Source organism: Seriola aureovittata, chromosome 12 (assembly GCF_021018895.1).
Source record: "Seriola aureovittata isolate HTS-2021-v1 ecotype China chromosome 12, ASM2101889v1, whole genome shotgun sequence".
Lineage (NCBI taxonomy): Eukaryota > Metazoa > Chordata > Actinopteri > Carangiformes > Carangidae > Seriola > Seriola aureovittata.
The window spans coordinates 504,893-520,713 of NC_079375.1; the positions used below are offsets into that span (position 1 = coordinate 504,893).

The 15,821-nt window shown below is 37.7% G+C and overlaps 1 long non-coding RNA gene across 1 annotated transcript; it reads right to left on the reverse strand.

Moving 5' to 3' along the window:
* Positions 1-822: 822 nt before the first annotated feature.
* Positions 823-7,547, reverse strand: LOC130179184 (uncharacterized). Its single transcript, XR_008829249.1, has 5 exons — positions 7,203-7,547; positions 6,659-6,736; positions 5,714-5,758; positions 1,754-1,799; positions 823-1,023 (listed from the first exon to the last, which is right to left on the reverse strand). It is a non-coding gene; the product is annotated as an uncharacterized LOC130179184 (long non-coding RNA).
* Positions 7,548-15,821: the final 8,274 nt, after the last annotated feature.

The following is a 15,821-nucleotide window of genomic DNA, read 5'->3' on the forward strand; positions in this document are numbered from 1 at the left end:
CTCTGTGTTTCATGTTAAATCAGTAACACTTAGCCTACATTTTATTTTAAAATCTTTATCATGAAACATGACATCATCCATAGCAACAGGGTTAACCCCGCCCTTTCTCTCAGCTTGAGAGTTCTCCCAATTCCGTAGTAAAAGTTGGTCTCAGCAGTTTTGTGAATAGGTTTTAAGAGGAAACTCTTAGTAAGGAACTTTTAGTGCTATTTAGGAGTCCTCCTAAGATAAAATGTTTTGTGATTACGGCCCCTGATCACTAAGGAATAATTAAGTCACTAAAATGTACTATGTTATTGTGACCTCTTACGAAGCTGATTCACTTTATTCTCATTATCATTTTGATTTGTTTGTTAAGCTAGTCACTTACTATTGATGATATCTCCCTTTGCCCTTTTTCTTTGTCAATCACCTGATCCTTGGACATCTCCATAGTACACATTAGGCATTGATTGATATTAAAATTTAATGCCACCATGACCCCTTTCAACATAACCATGATACATGCATTCGCAAATAAAGGCTCATTCAATGCTGATAGCCTCATCTCCCTGTTTTTTAATTAGACTTTTAGAGATTAATCTGCAGTATTTCCACACATCAGATTTCATTTATTTTTTAGGGTTACAATGTGGAACCTAAACCACGGTGACAAGTGTAGACAGTTCAAAATAAATCAGCAAACATACAGAACTGTATGTCAGAGAGCTAGCAGCTTTATAGTCATTCATATGAGAATATTTAAGATTCTCTGGATACATGATTTTACCATGATACAAATTCAGCACAATCAAATTGTTTTGTGCTTTTTTGTAGCTGCTCTCCTATTTAACATCACAATTCTGTTGTAAACGTAATCCTTTACGTTCTTCCAGGTTCTTCCACCAAGGGTTTTCTCTGCCTGTAGTGCCCGTACACAATCTTGTTTGCCAGTTACTCGTCTCTCTGCCATAAACCTTCCGAGGTGCTTTTTTACTGAAATCTTTTCGGTTTCAGTACATGGTCGTCTCACTTGGGGTGGCTCTATAAATGACAAAGAAGGCAATGTAGATTTTTAAATGTTTATAAAAAGAACTCTATACATTTCTTGACTTGGCTTTTGCACAGCTAGCAAACAGTCATGGAGAGAGGAAGAGGAGCAAAAAAAGTCATCTTGCTTTTTTTTCAGGCCAAGTTATCAATCACAATCATTAAAACTAAGATGTAACTGGCAGCACCAGTTTTCTTTGCCATTTTGTTAACTGCTGTATGACTGCATGAGTGTCTTGTCAATGAGTAAAATACACAGACAAACTTAGCCCACAATATGTTGGTACAGTTTCCAACAGTATTTTAGGAGACTATGGTGGGTGGACGTTAAACCCTGCGAGGGGATCCAAGGGCATGACAGTTTTTTACTCATCTGTGGTAAGCACATTCAAATTTTAAGTTCCATCAGTTAAAAATAGTAATAAATTGTTGAAGTCTGTGTTGAGATTGGCAGGATAAGAGCTTGTTAGCTAACTGAACTAGGTTACATACGTTTGTGTGTATGAGAGAGACAGCCCATGCAAGCACAGCAGGGTGTGGGGGGCTTGACTGACTAGGTGTGAGGATGTTATGCTGAGGTGAGCTCAATTAATAATTAGAGCTATTTCTAATAAAGGCTACTTTTCTCCTCAGACCTACACTGATCTCATGCAGTCTGTCTTTAGAATCCCACTAACAGAAATCAGTCATAACAAGGCGAAGTGTCCTGTTTATAAGAATGTACCTTTTCCTTTCCTTTCCTTTCCTTTTCTTCTTCTTTGTCTTCTGATCTGTAACAAAAACAAACATCAGTACCTGTTCGTGAAACCTAAAGTATAATTAATATTAAAAATACAAATCCAAGTGCCAAAAATAAAATCTAACAAAAAGACCTCATTGTTCACCACTTACCCTTTCATTTCAAAAGTCAAAATTGTAAGCATTAGTGTTCTTTAACATTGAACATTGCAAAAAAGTTCTGATCCTGGGGCCGTATTCACAAAACATCTTAAGGCTAAAAGTAGCTCCTAACTTGCTGATTTAGGAGTAACTCTTAAAAAAAGTGGGTGTGTCAGTCCTAATTTCAGGACTCCTAAATTTTTGGTCTAAGAGTATTTCACAAAGTGTTTTAGTGCTAGAACCAGCTCCTAAATCTGTGAATAGTTAGAAGTAGTCAAGACAACTCCTAAGTCACTAAGCAAATCACAAACAATCTTAAAATGGCTGCTGCTGGCAATCTGCCTCGTAATCACTTCAACATTTTAGAAACCTTGAATGATACTGAGCTTTTAAAAAGGTATCGGTTCTTTTTTGGCTTTTGCAGTTATTCTGACTCTGAATTTTCCTTTAATAATGTTGTTCCTTTCAAGCACAAGTTGGAGTAGCAGCTGTTTTTTTCATCCAGTTTGGTTTTCTTTTTCGTTTCCACATCTCAGTATCAGCCATGGTTATTGTAGTCTGAGAATCAAGAGGCTTCTCATATGGACACCCACTAATTGTTAATGAGCTGCCAGACATGTAAGAGGCTGACAATTAGCTGCACATATACTTGCCAGTCAGTAGTCTATATTACTCTGTGTTTCATGTTAAATCAGTAACACTTAGCCTACATTTTATTTTAAAATCTTTATCATGAAACATGACATCATCCATAGCAACAGGGTTAACCCCGCCCTTTCTCTCAGCTTGAGAGTTCTCCCAATTCCGTAGTAAAAGTTGGTCTCAGCAGTTTTGTGAATAGGTTTTAAGAGGAAACTCTTAGTAAGGAACTTTTAGTGCTATTTAGGAGTCCTCCTAAGATAAAATGTTTTGTGATTACGGCCCCTGATCACTAAGGAATAATTAAGTCACTAAAATGTACTATGTTATTGTGACCTCTTACGAAGCTGATTCACTTTATTCTCATTATCATTTTGATTTGTTTGTTAAGCTAGTCACTTACTATTGATGATATCTCCCTTTGCCCTTTTTCTTTGTCAATCACCTGATCCTTGGACATCTCCATAGTACACATTAGGCATTGATTGATATTAAAATTTAATGCCACCATGACCCCTTTCAACATAACCATGATACATGCATTCGCAAATAAAGGCTCATTCAATGCTGATAGCCTCATCTCCCTGTTTTTTAATTAGACTTTTAGAGATTAATCTGCAGTATTTCCACACATCAGATTTCATTTATTTTTTAGGGTTACAATGTGGAACCTAAACCACGGTGACAAGTGTAGACAGTTCAAAATAAATCAGCAAACATACAGAACTGTATGTCAGAGAGCTAGCAGCTTTATAGTCATTCATATGAGAATATTTAAGATTCTCTGGATACATGATTTTACCATGATACAAATTCAGCACAATCAAATTGTTTTGTGCTTTTTTGTGATCTGCAGTTTAAAAACAACAAAACAAACTTTTATCATCCTGTCTCTCCCCTGAATGTACTGTACCAGTCCAGTAGCCTTTATCTTTTGCCAGATTTTCTATTGTGCCTCCTAGCTGTAGTGTTTTAGTCATGTTATTTGAAAAGGCTTTTGTGACTTTGAAATCTTTGTTTTTACTACACTGACACTGTGTGTAGGTTCTGATCAGAACACGCCACATCATTAGCTTTATGAAATAATGAATGAACGATGATGAAATGGTGAGCATATTCTGATAAATATAACAGGAAAAGTTTTTTGTATATTTTCACTTGGCACTGTACAATGAGCTTTCACAATTAAAGCCAAATAACTCACCATCCGTTTCTGAGCTCCCATCTCCACTTTTGTCAGGACCTGCAACTGAAAAACAAGAGCAGGCAGGGTATAATACAGTATTGTCAACGTGATGAAAGCATGGCAGTGTATCTGTTTATTATTAATACAACAGAGCAGTGGTTCCCAAAGTGGAAGCCACATAGTTAATACAAAAGGGTGTAGTGAGGCTACATTAATAAGGAGTGAGTCCAGCAAAACATGGATGATTTGTGACAGGCCTCCCAATATAAATCAGATAAAGATAATGAATCTACACAACTACATGAAGAAAAAAGATCAATTTGCTGAAGGAGAAGAACAAGTTTGGGAATTGAATTAGGGTTTATACAAGAGCTTTACACCAGCCTTATTACCACTGAGTAGCCAAACAAACCTGTTATGAATACAATACATGCAGAGCTCTGTTTAAAATCAGTGGCTTGACAATATATAATGACCAATATAATCACAATAGTTTTGAGCAGGAAAAAGTGTATGACTGATAATCAGCTGATAACACCATCAGATGAAGTTTTTTTTTTTACTGAGGTCCATTGCTTCCTGATGAAATGATGTGTAATTTACAAAGGAAACTATGATTGAAAACTTCGTGGGCATTTATAGCTGCAGTGCACTGAGTGCCCCCCCCCCCCCCCCCCCCCCCCCCCGTGGCCTTGAAGTAATTTAGGAGGCTTCTCATATGGACACCCACTAATTGTTAATGAGCTGCCAGACATGTAAGAGGCTGACAATTAGCTGCACATATACTTGCCAGTCAGTAGTCTATATTACTCTGTGTTTCATGTTAAATCAGTAACACTTAGCCTACATTTTATTTTAAAATCTTTATCATGAAACATGACATCATCCATAGCAACAGGGTTAACCCCGCCCTTTCTCTCAGCTTGAGAGTTCTCCCAATTCCGTAGTAAAAGTTGGTCTCAGCAGTTTTGTGAATAGGTTTTAAGAGGAAACTCTTAGTAAGGAACTTTTAGTGCTATTTAGGAGTCCTCCTAAGATAAAATGTTTTGTGATTACGGCCCCTGATCACTAAGGAATAATTAAGTCACTAAAATGTACTATGTTATTGTGACCTCTTACGAAGCTGATTCACTTTATTCTCATTATCATTTTGATTTGTTTGTTAAGCTAGTCACTTACTATTGATGATATCTCCCTTTGCCCTTTTTCTTTGTCAATCACCTGATCCTTGGACATCTCCATAGTACACATTAGGCATTGATTGATATTAAAATTTAATGCCACCATGACCCCTTTCAACATAACCATGATACATGCATTCGCAAATAAAGGCTCATTCAATGCTGATAGCCTCATCTCCCTGTTTTTTAATTAGACTTTTAGAGATTAATCTGCAGTATTTCCACACATCAGATTTCATTTATTTTTTAGGGTTACAATGTGGAACCTAAACCACGGTGACAAGTGTAGACAGTTCAAAATAAATCAGCAAACATACAGAACTGTATGTCAGAGAGCTAGCAGCTTTATAGTCATTCATATGAGAATATTTAAGATTCTCTGGATACATGATTTTACCATGATACAAATTCAGCACAATCAAATTGTTTTGTGCTTTTTTGTGATCTGCAGTTTAAAAACAACAAAACAAACTTTTATCATCCTGTCTCTCCCCTGAATGTACTGTACCAGTCCAGTAGCCTTTATCTTTTGCCAGATTTTCTATTGTGCCTCCTAGCTGTAGTGTTTTAGTCATGTTATTTGAAAAGGCTTTTGTGACTTTGAAATCTTTGTTTTTACTACACTGACACTGTGTGTAGGTTCTGATCAGAACACGCCACATCATTAGCTTTATGAAATAATGAATGAACGATGATGAAATGGTGAGCATATTCTGATAAATATAACAGGAAAAGTTTTTTGTATATTTTCACTTGGCACTGTACAATGAGCTTTCACAATTAAAGCCAAATAACTCACCATCCGTTTCTGAGCTCCCATCTCCACTTTTGTCAGGACCTGCAACTGAAAAACAAGAGCAGGCAGGGTATAATACAGTATTGTCAACGTGATGAAAGCATGGCAGTGTATCTGTTTATTATTAATACAACAGAGCAGTGGTTCCCAAAGTGGAAGCCACATAGTTAATACAAAAGGGTGTAGTGAGGCTACATTAATAAGGAGTGAGTCCAGCAAAACATGGATGATTTGTGACAGGCCTCCCAATATAAATCAGATAAAGATAATGAATCTACACAACTACATGAAGAAAAAAGATCAATTTGCTGAAGGAGAAGAACAAGTTTGGGAATTGAATTAGGGTTTATACAAGAGCTTTACACCAGCCTTATTACCACTGAGTAGCCAAACAAACCTGTTATGAATACAATACATGCAGAGCTCTGTTTAAAATCAGTGGCTTGACAATATATAATGACCAATATAATCACAATAGTTTTGAGCAGGAAAAAGTGTATGACTGATAATCAGCTGATAACACCATCAGATGAAGTTTTTTTTTTTACTGAGGTCCATTGCTTCCTGATGAAATGATGTGTAATTTACAAAGGAAACTATGATTGAAAACTTCGTGGGCATTTATAGCTGCAGTGCACTGAGTGCCCCCCCCCCCCCCCCCCCCCCCCCCCGTGGCCTTGAAGTAATTTAGGAGGCATTTCATCAGCTTTTTAACAGTTGTTTGGATGAAAATTATTTTCATCCACACATTGATAGTGCAGGTTTGTTCTTAATTCAAGCTTAATTACAACAACCACGTTTTCTATCAGAATAGACAAGTATGTAACTGCATGTAACTGTATCTGCAGATTGATAGGGTGGAGTTTAAAGGTTTGTGAAATGTTCAAAATGGACAACATCCTTAGAAAAATAACTTTAATAAAAAGGAAAGAAAAAGAGAGAACATACCGTCATCCACTTCTTCTCGGGCTCTTTTTTGTCCTTTATGTGGGACATGTGGCGCAGAAGTTGATGTGGCAATATTAGCTGTGAAAGATGAAGGTCAAATATTAGTGATTAAATCCTCACATGTTAAGACTGTTGATTAAAATATTTTTATTTTTCCCAGAAGTACTGACGTCCCAGAAGAGCCTTCCTCTCTCCTTCAGCTATTGTGAGTGCAACTGTTCACGTTGCCTGGCCAGTAAAAGCCAACTTAAGTGTGCTGAAATAACTAAGGTGTTTTTATTTAACGTTAAAAAGTTAGCTCTTTTTGACAAGCCCACTCAAGGTCATTAACTGCCACAAAACTGCTCCTTGTACTCATTACACTCATTCAAAGAATATTTAACCATTTGTTTTGATTTTTTAATAATGTAAATAGGGTAGCTGTTACGTTTACCATTTTAGGATTCTCAGGAGAGTACTGATTTTTTATGTCAGAAAAGGTTCCAAAGATTTAGCTCAAGACATATAAGCCTAACCCAATACTTTTCATATAGTTTTAACTCACAGGAGTCGGGGCTCAGGGGTCTTTCAGAAGAGAGGTGGTCAGAGCATTCATCTGAAACTACAAATAAACAGCGAGTGAGACATCATACAGTATAGTATTGAAAGAGAGGACAGGATGAAAGCAGGCAACCGTCTCTGCAAAACAGAACTTAATTGTGTTAGTATACACTAATTAGTGCCACGGGTGCTCAGCTCCAAGGCACTCCTCTACAGCTAGAATAGCTGAGAGGAGTGCCTCGGGGCGGAGCTATTCTATTAATATTCTGTTTCGGGTTTATTATTCTTCCGCCAAATTTCGGCGCGTAACTCGTCCCGCAGCTTTGAGAAAACCCCGGTAATATATACATCAAAACGTGCGTCTTGATCCCGAAAGGGGTGCTATGACTTTTGGTGTTAAAATTCAAATTTTTCCCAAAGTTATTCCCAAAAAACTGGGAATAAATAGTGCATTAGAAATGCATTGGAATTTTCTTTAGAAACCCACCTTTTTTCGACAAAATTGCACCTTTTTTCTGAGTCACCCAGCTCTCTCATACCTGCACGTAGAAATGTGATTCAAACTATAAAACGGAGGAAAACTTCTGCTCTCTCAAAAAGACAGGAACTGTTTTTACATAACATGTAAACTTTTCAAACTGTGAGCACTCAAAGGAGGAGTGCAAATCACTTTTTCTTCAAAGTTAGAGTGAAAGCGTCAGTTGGCTAGAGTGCGTGAAGCAGTAAAAAATAACCTTTATTTTTATTTTTAACTCGAGCTCACGGCCAAACCGTAAAAAGGAGACAAATAATTCTTTCTGAAAATGTAGACATAGTTGTTGGGATTCATAAAATGTAACTTTGACAGGCAGGGTCTGCACAAAATTTAAACGGGGGTGCCGAGTCCGGCAGCAATACCTGTCTCACTCTCATTGACACCTAATGTAATCGGTTTTTTTTTTCAAAAGAATCTCACTCTGTCTTCGCACTGAGCTTCCTCACTCATTTTAAGGAATATCTGAATAAAATAGAGACTGTAGAAACTTCTGCCTTCAGTGTCTGGCACGGTCTTTTCGGTTTATGAAAAGAAGTAACGGTTTTCTCATAATTTGCAGTTGTTTGAAGCCATGTAGAAGCCAAATTCTGGGCAGATTTTCACATTGCCATGGCAACGGCAGCTCCTGACCTGCGTGCGTGCGTGCGTGCGTGCGTGCGTGCGTGCGTGCGTGCGTGCGTGCGTGCGTGCGCCTAGCAACCAGATAACCAACTCTCCAAGCTCCGCTAGCTTTACATTAGCCGCATGTTAGGTCTTAAATTACATTTAGTTAGGTCTTAAATATGTAAGTCCATTTACTGCTTCCTTCGTTGCTTTTTTTTTGTTTTGTTAAAAGAGTGAATGAAGTTGTGACGGTCTCCGCTGAGACAGAGGAGAGGAGAAGCTACTAGCCCTCTCTCGTTGTCACTTCTAGTCGCGTTGCTCTCCTCCCCAGTAATGTTAAATTTAGCACCGAAAAAAACATAATAGTGGTAATTTAAATAGTAGTTCATGGGATTTATTAACCCTCAGGGGTCCCTCTGTCCTTTTTTGGACATTTTCTTCACTTTTCTTTTTTGATTTGCTGATCATTTTGGCTGTGTTACAGCTGAAGGTATGGATTTCTGCAAGAAAGTGTCTTTTTTGACATATTTTTAAAATCTAATGTCAGTTACTGTTACAGGTCTATTATACACTGGTAACACATTTTGTACCCTCTGGGGTTCCTCGCGTCCAAAAAAGGACACACAAAGAAAATGCTATAAAATCATCATATATCAATATTTTTTTCTGCTTTTTTTGCATAAATCTCTTAAACCACTTCAGTTCTGCTCAAACCTACCAAATGATTATTAGTTTTCGGGATTTTAACCCTTTAAATGCCAGTTTGAAGACATGTCGCCTCTTGTTTTATTAAAAAAAACAACACAGAATATGAGATATTTCCCACATAATACATGATGGAGGGATGTGACATTGTTTTATATCAGAGTCTTTTATATCAAGACATTTCTCAAAACCAGAGTATGATCAGGGTGACTTTTGAACACTGGAAATAAATCATGTACTCATCCCGGCAGTAGCCCCCGTGGCACTCAAAATTTCCCTGGAATTTTCTAGTTGAATACAACTGTTCTGCCATAAAGACTTCTATGGCAGTGCTTACAGTGTACAGTTTTTTGCTGACGCTTTAACAGAGGAGACAATTCAGTTCTGTGACTCATTATTAAGGTCATGATGGTGCTGTACTGGACTGCAATGTAATCAGAGATGTTTCTACTAGTTTGTCCTCTTCCTGTATGTAAACATGAAGGACAAAATATTTCAAACATCTCAAAATACTGCAGTGCAACAAAATAGCAACTTTAACTATCACCTCAATAAAAACATGAACCTAAACATCTGAGACAGTGTCAACAGAACTGAACATTACGAGCTTCTTATAGACAGATGTTATGGTATAGATGTTGTACCCAATTTCAGAAAAATGTACAGGTAAACCTAAGAACAAGAGTCGTTGAGAACAGACAAGCACTGCAAGAAACAGTCGCTTTTACAAATGATGTAACTTCCCTTTATTGTCTCAATAAATTTCTGTCTATAAAATGACAAAGTAGTGGAAATGCTTATTATATCACAAGAATGTTTTAAAAAATGCATAAATGAGAGAAAGGCATCCGCACATTTAAAATGTAGGAACCAGCAAATATGTTAAAAGACAAATCAATGAAATCAAAATAGCTGCAGATTAAATTACTATGTGCACCTCTAACACAGATATGTTTTAAGTGAACAGAATCCTTAGACGCATACCATCATCTTCCTCTCTGCCTGGGATCTTTTTCTTCTGTGGGCCAATGGCAGAGGTTGATGTGGGACTTTCAACTACGAAAGATAATTAGAGTCAAATTCAGTGCTAAGCAGAACCAAAAATTCCTTGAGTACAAAGACTACTGTTGAATAAACTAGCTCAATTCATGAGGTTCTACTACTGCTGTATTCACACCCACCGATGGGGGGAGGGCAAACGGGTCTGTTGTCTGTGAGAGATGAGGAAGGAGGAAAAGAGTCAGGCTGCAGGTGAGAGAGAGAGATGAGGGAGGAGGAAAAGAGTCAGGCTGCAGGTGAGAGAGAGAGAGATGAGGGAGGAGGAAAAGAGTCAGGCTGCAGGTGAGAGAGAGAGATGAGGGAGGAGGAAAAGAGTCAGGCTGCAGGTGAGAGAGAGATGAGGGAGGAGGAAAAGAGTCAGGCTGCAGGTGAGAGAGAGAGATGAGGGAGGAGGAAAAGAGTCAGGCTGCAGGTGAGAGAGAGAGATGAGGGAGGAGGAAAAGAGTCAGGCTGCAGGTGAGAGAGAGAGAGAGAGAGATGAGGGAGGAGGAAAAGAGTCAGGCTGCAGGTGAGAGAGAGAGATGAGGGAGGAGGAAAAGAGTCAGGCTGCAGGTGAGAGAGAGAGAGAGAGAGATGAGGGAGGAGGAAAAGAGTCAGGCTGCAGGAGGGTCTCAGCAGGCAGAGGAGACTGATCAGACACTTGATTTTAGCGACACTACTTAGTTTTTTCTATTAGCTAATGTGAATTTCAGCAATAGAATTTCTGTGCTATTGTGAGAATATTGTATGTTATGACATTTAAAAAGCAGGACTAAACTGTCAGCTGTAGTGCATACATACCACTAACAGAAAGGTTGATGGTGTTGAGGTTCTTTCCCTTTAAGGTCCCAGTGTTTTGCTCCATTGCAGAGAGAAGTTTACTTATCTTTGCAATTTTGAAATGTTCAGTCTGAGCTGGGCTGTACTCTGGGTCTGATCCCGTATGGCTGGAAAATTCAGATTCAGGGGACTCCCTCTCTGACTCCTCATGCATATTGTCCAACTCTAAGCAAAAAGCACATATGTCAGAGAAAAAGTAGATCCATACATTATCATTACATTAAATGATCATTTCTGAGTCTTGCAGGTTAACTGTTTAGTCACTAATACTAGATTGGAAAGGCTCCACTTTTGGATAAAGTTTTGTTTTAGACATGTTATAATAGCTCATAATGTTGCTATCCTCATGCATTTTTAATTAACATGCATTTACTTTACAGCTATCACTATCAAGTAACATCATATACTAGTAGTGTAATTATTTAATTGTTAGATTCAACAACATATGTGCTGTGGTCTCGCAGCTTGAATAGAAGCAAAAGAGCCAAGAGTCATTGCTGTCATTCAAGCAAAAGAATTGTAAGCATTTGAAATGATTTAAAATAAGTAGCGTAACTGTCTCTGCAACACACTGACTGTCTCATAATGGGAGTGAGTTAATTGAAGGGAGAGGTACTAAAACAGAGCTAATTATCATTATTCACACAAGGTAAAAGGGCTGATTTCAACTTGCTCACATTTCAAGTGTAACTAACCAACTTACCTAGAGTCTACAGCCACTGTTAGTCTCATAAAAGGCATTTTAAGTTTAGTTGTGCATATTTCAAAATTGAAAAATTTTTTTATCAACTTATGCTAACATTGTTAGCATAAGTTGACATGTAGTTCTGGCTTGTTCGTTGATTCAAACGTTGCTTGCAGTTGTGGTGATGCTCTCTCAAACGCTGCAGTCTTCGCTTGAATCTCTCCTGCTGACTATTTTCTCTTCTCTCAAAACTCCTGCCACGCTCTCTTCTCTCTTCTCTCCATCTTCCTGCGCTCTGTCCTCATGCTGCAGACTGCCTTGCATTTCTCAGTTCCAAATTACAAATGCAAAGTCTCTCTTTATAGATCTCATAATGAAGTGCATGTCTGTACCATCCTTTTTTTACATTCTGACACACAGTATTTAATTCTGAACCAAAGCTCTGTCCTCATGCTGCTAACAGTGAGCAGCAGTGCTGCCCATCCCCCACCTCAGCCACAGGTGCGGAGGGACCCCCCCCTCCCTCTGATGGGCCATCAATTAAGGCAGCCCACAGTGTGCACACAATATCAGCACTTGCAGCTCTGACTTTCAGGCCTCTTTACAGGCTGCAAACTTACATTTAAGTTGAAGAAGCACATTAATCTGCACAAAGTACTGCAAGTAGTGACCTCACAATGTTTAAAAACTTATTAAAATTTTATTAAGGTAAAAAATAAGTATTTATGTATTAAAAATTAAATTAATAATTTTCTATAAGTCATAGCCAATATACTGGACTCATTAAAGTAAGAACTGGCATATGGTGATGAAAGGCACATGATTATGAAGTTTTTGCAATTTATCATGAGAGGATGCATGTCTGTACCATACTTTTTTCACAGTCTTTAATTCTGAACCAAAGCCAACTTTACCAACAGTTCATACCAACTTTCTTTGGAACAACTCTGCAGTGTGGACATTGTTTAGGTTTTGGAGAAAACACAGCTCACCAGATGAAACCTGGCCTAGCAGCTTGCTATAGGAATTTCAGATGTCCAGTTTCAACAATATTAGGCAGAAAAAAGTGCATGCAGGATGCCGAAATTCAACTTTGGTGTCCTTTTGGGAGATTTGGTGTTTAAAATGTTTAAAAAGTAAATTATATGAATTAGAATAGAAATGGTATATTAAATAGATGGATCAGGGTTTAAATATTTTTGCCATGTGCAAAAATACCATAAGAAATGCATACTGTTCATACACTAAAACACTGATAACATGTACAATATTTGTCATTAACTGTAAGTGGTGTATTATTCATCTTAGTAATCTTTGTCTTTGCAAGCAGAGGTTTGCATTATGTAATATTTAAAACACTTACAACAGCGGTAGTTGTAAGGTATTGCAGTTTAAACCACCCCAAATTACTGTATGCATGTGTTGCCATATCATTTGAACAGCTGGATTAAGCATAATGCTTAATTATGAGTTAGAATAACGGTATCACAGTTATTTGCCCCTGCACACCACTCAGATTGTTTTTTTCTTGAGCTATGGTGTTGAAAAATGGTCAGAACGTCTTTTTTTTTTATATGTCATTTGACCTTTTGGATATGAAATGTCATCACTTCACTATTCTTAATCAGACATATTAATTATTGAGAATAGATAAAAACTGTTTTCTTTGGGGTTTCAGAGACCTTGACCTTTGACCTGTGAACACCGAAATCTGTTCAATTCATCCTTGGGTCTGAGCAGACGTTTCTTTCAGATTTTAAGAAATCCCCTCAAACCATTTCTGATATCACATTCACGAGTGACCTCTGACCTTTGAAAATCTACTCAGTTCATCCTTGAGTCTTAAGTGAAGTAGTGTCAGTTCTCCCACTTACTTCTATCAGGACCTGAAACATTAAATATGGTCAACATAAACGCAGTGTGCTGCTGACTGGAGACAAAGTATAACTCACAAGTTAGCTTTATGAAGAAGGGGGCGAGTTCAAGTGAAATAAAAAATAGAAAAGTAGATTTCAGGCAGGATCTAAGAACCTTTTTGACTCTAACTTTAATGCAATGACAAATTATAACCTAAAAAACTAATTATACATTTTTTAAATATCACAAAAATACAAAACTAAAATGAAATTCCATATAATGAATTTTATTTTACCAAAAAGCACTTGAAAACTGTCATTCCTTTAGTTTAAGACTTTGTGTTGCAATAATTAAAAAAAAAAAGGGGGAGATAGAGAGCAAAAACCGGCCTAATGTCCTCACTTTCAAAAATTGTCCTCACTTGAAAGGTTAAAAACCCATGATGGTCCTCACAAATATAGCAGTACAAACACACACACACACACACACACACACACACACACCATTTGTTGATTGTATAGCTGTTATTCCTTATATGGGTAGTTAGTTGATTGATGGTAGTGTAATATGATAAATCAAGACTGGTTAACGTTGTTAATTGTGGAGATTTTAATAAATATTATTGTAGTTTAAAGAAAAGCTCTTTGGTCATTATTGTGTATGTTTATTGTGATCCGTGACTGATTGAGAGGGTCTGAGCTCGAACTTAATCCTTCATTTGATACTCACGGTCCCTGACCCCGAGACCCATTACTTGGGTTATGAGGCTATAAACTGGTTTGGTTATTGTTCCCGGTTTCCGGGTGGTGCCCTGCATTATTAATTAATATTAATTAACATAATAATACTGATTAATAATTTTAAAAGTTGTAAACCAATGATTTGTTAAGGATTTTCCGAATTCTTAGATAATAACCAAATGTGCTCCTACCGGACCCAACACAGGGTTATTGATTCAGAATAAAGCAGGGTTATCAGTTGAAACCACTGTGACCTTCAACGACATCCCATAACAGATTGTTATGCGCAAAATTGTCATGTTTTACAAAACCCTTCAGTAAAGATGTCTTTCCAAAAGCAGTCTAAACCACTATTTTTATTTCTCTTCCAAAATTATTTGCATTCCATTAAAAATCTCAAAGCCTTTACATTGTTATACAGGTTCCAGCAATGCCTTAAATCAGGGTATGCTTCAGGTCTGACTGCACACAGCAGATGAAACCGCATACACTGACAGTAATATGAACAAAAAGCTTAAATGGCATCAAAAAGCAGGCGTATATGCCAGAGGTTGTAAAACATACAACAGCACATACTGCATTGTTCTGACTAAGAATACAGAATCACAGGTATGTGCATTACAGGGAGGGACTGCTTTATAACTCTGTTATATAAGTATTGTGTAAAGCCTTTCCAAATGATTCAGGTGTGCATTTCCCCGTTTTTGTCAGAACAAAAACATTCCAGGGAGAGATGCTCAAGGGCTCAGTTGCACCAGACGTTTTGTCCTGCATGTCATGAGACCAGGGGCGGACTGGAGCAAAAAAAGTGGGCCCAGGAATTTGTCCCTGGTCAGTCCACTCTCCAGACAATGCATTTGTACGTGGTTGTGGGGGGTGAGTTATTACCTGATTGACACCTCACCTCAGCCCTTGATTACAGATAAATGTCTGTCATTTAAATGTTTATACTTCATTGCTGCAATAAAAAGCCAGTTAGATACATGGAGTACAATAACACTGCTTCTACCCAAAATCAACTGCAAGATGGCAACAAAACACCACTCTATATGCCATTTCAGTAGAAACTGTATTTGAAAAGATTGTGACAGGCTAATTTTAACTAGACAGTAGCTACAGCAGGTTGAGAAATACAGAGCCAAGATTTATTGTTTTAGTAGTTGTTGTTTCTTTAAAGCCGAAATAAGATCTGACTAGTGGTTAGTCTCTAAGCTTATCAAACAAAAAACAGCTATCATATTAATGTGTAATGTATTAATTATTTTGCATGCATATCTTTGACTTTATTATATGAGTGATGTATATGCTCTGCTGACCTCAAGGTCAGCAGAACACTGATGTACCCAGGAAGTATCTGGATTTCCTGATTAAATGAAGAAATTAAAATGTCATTGTGGGCCCCCCGGATGGAGAAGACCCTCAAGGGATCTCAGGAAGGATGAGGGACAATTAAGAGGCCCCACGGACGTGATGGTCCTGAGGTTTACAACTGGCAGTCATGCACACCAGGGAGCAAAAGACTTGCTGTATCCTGTATCAGATCTGTTCTTCGTGCACGAATAAAACCAGCCAAATTGAAGTGTTCACTTGTCAGTCTGATTGTGTTCAGTTTTTTAATCT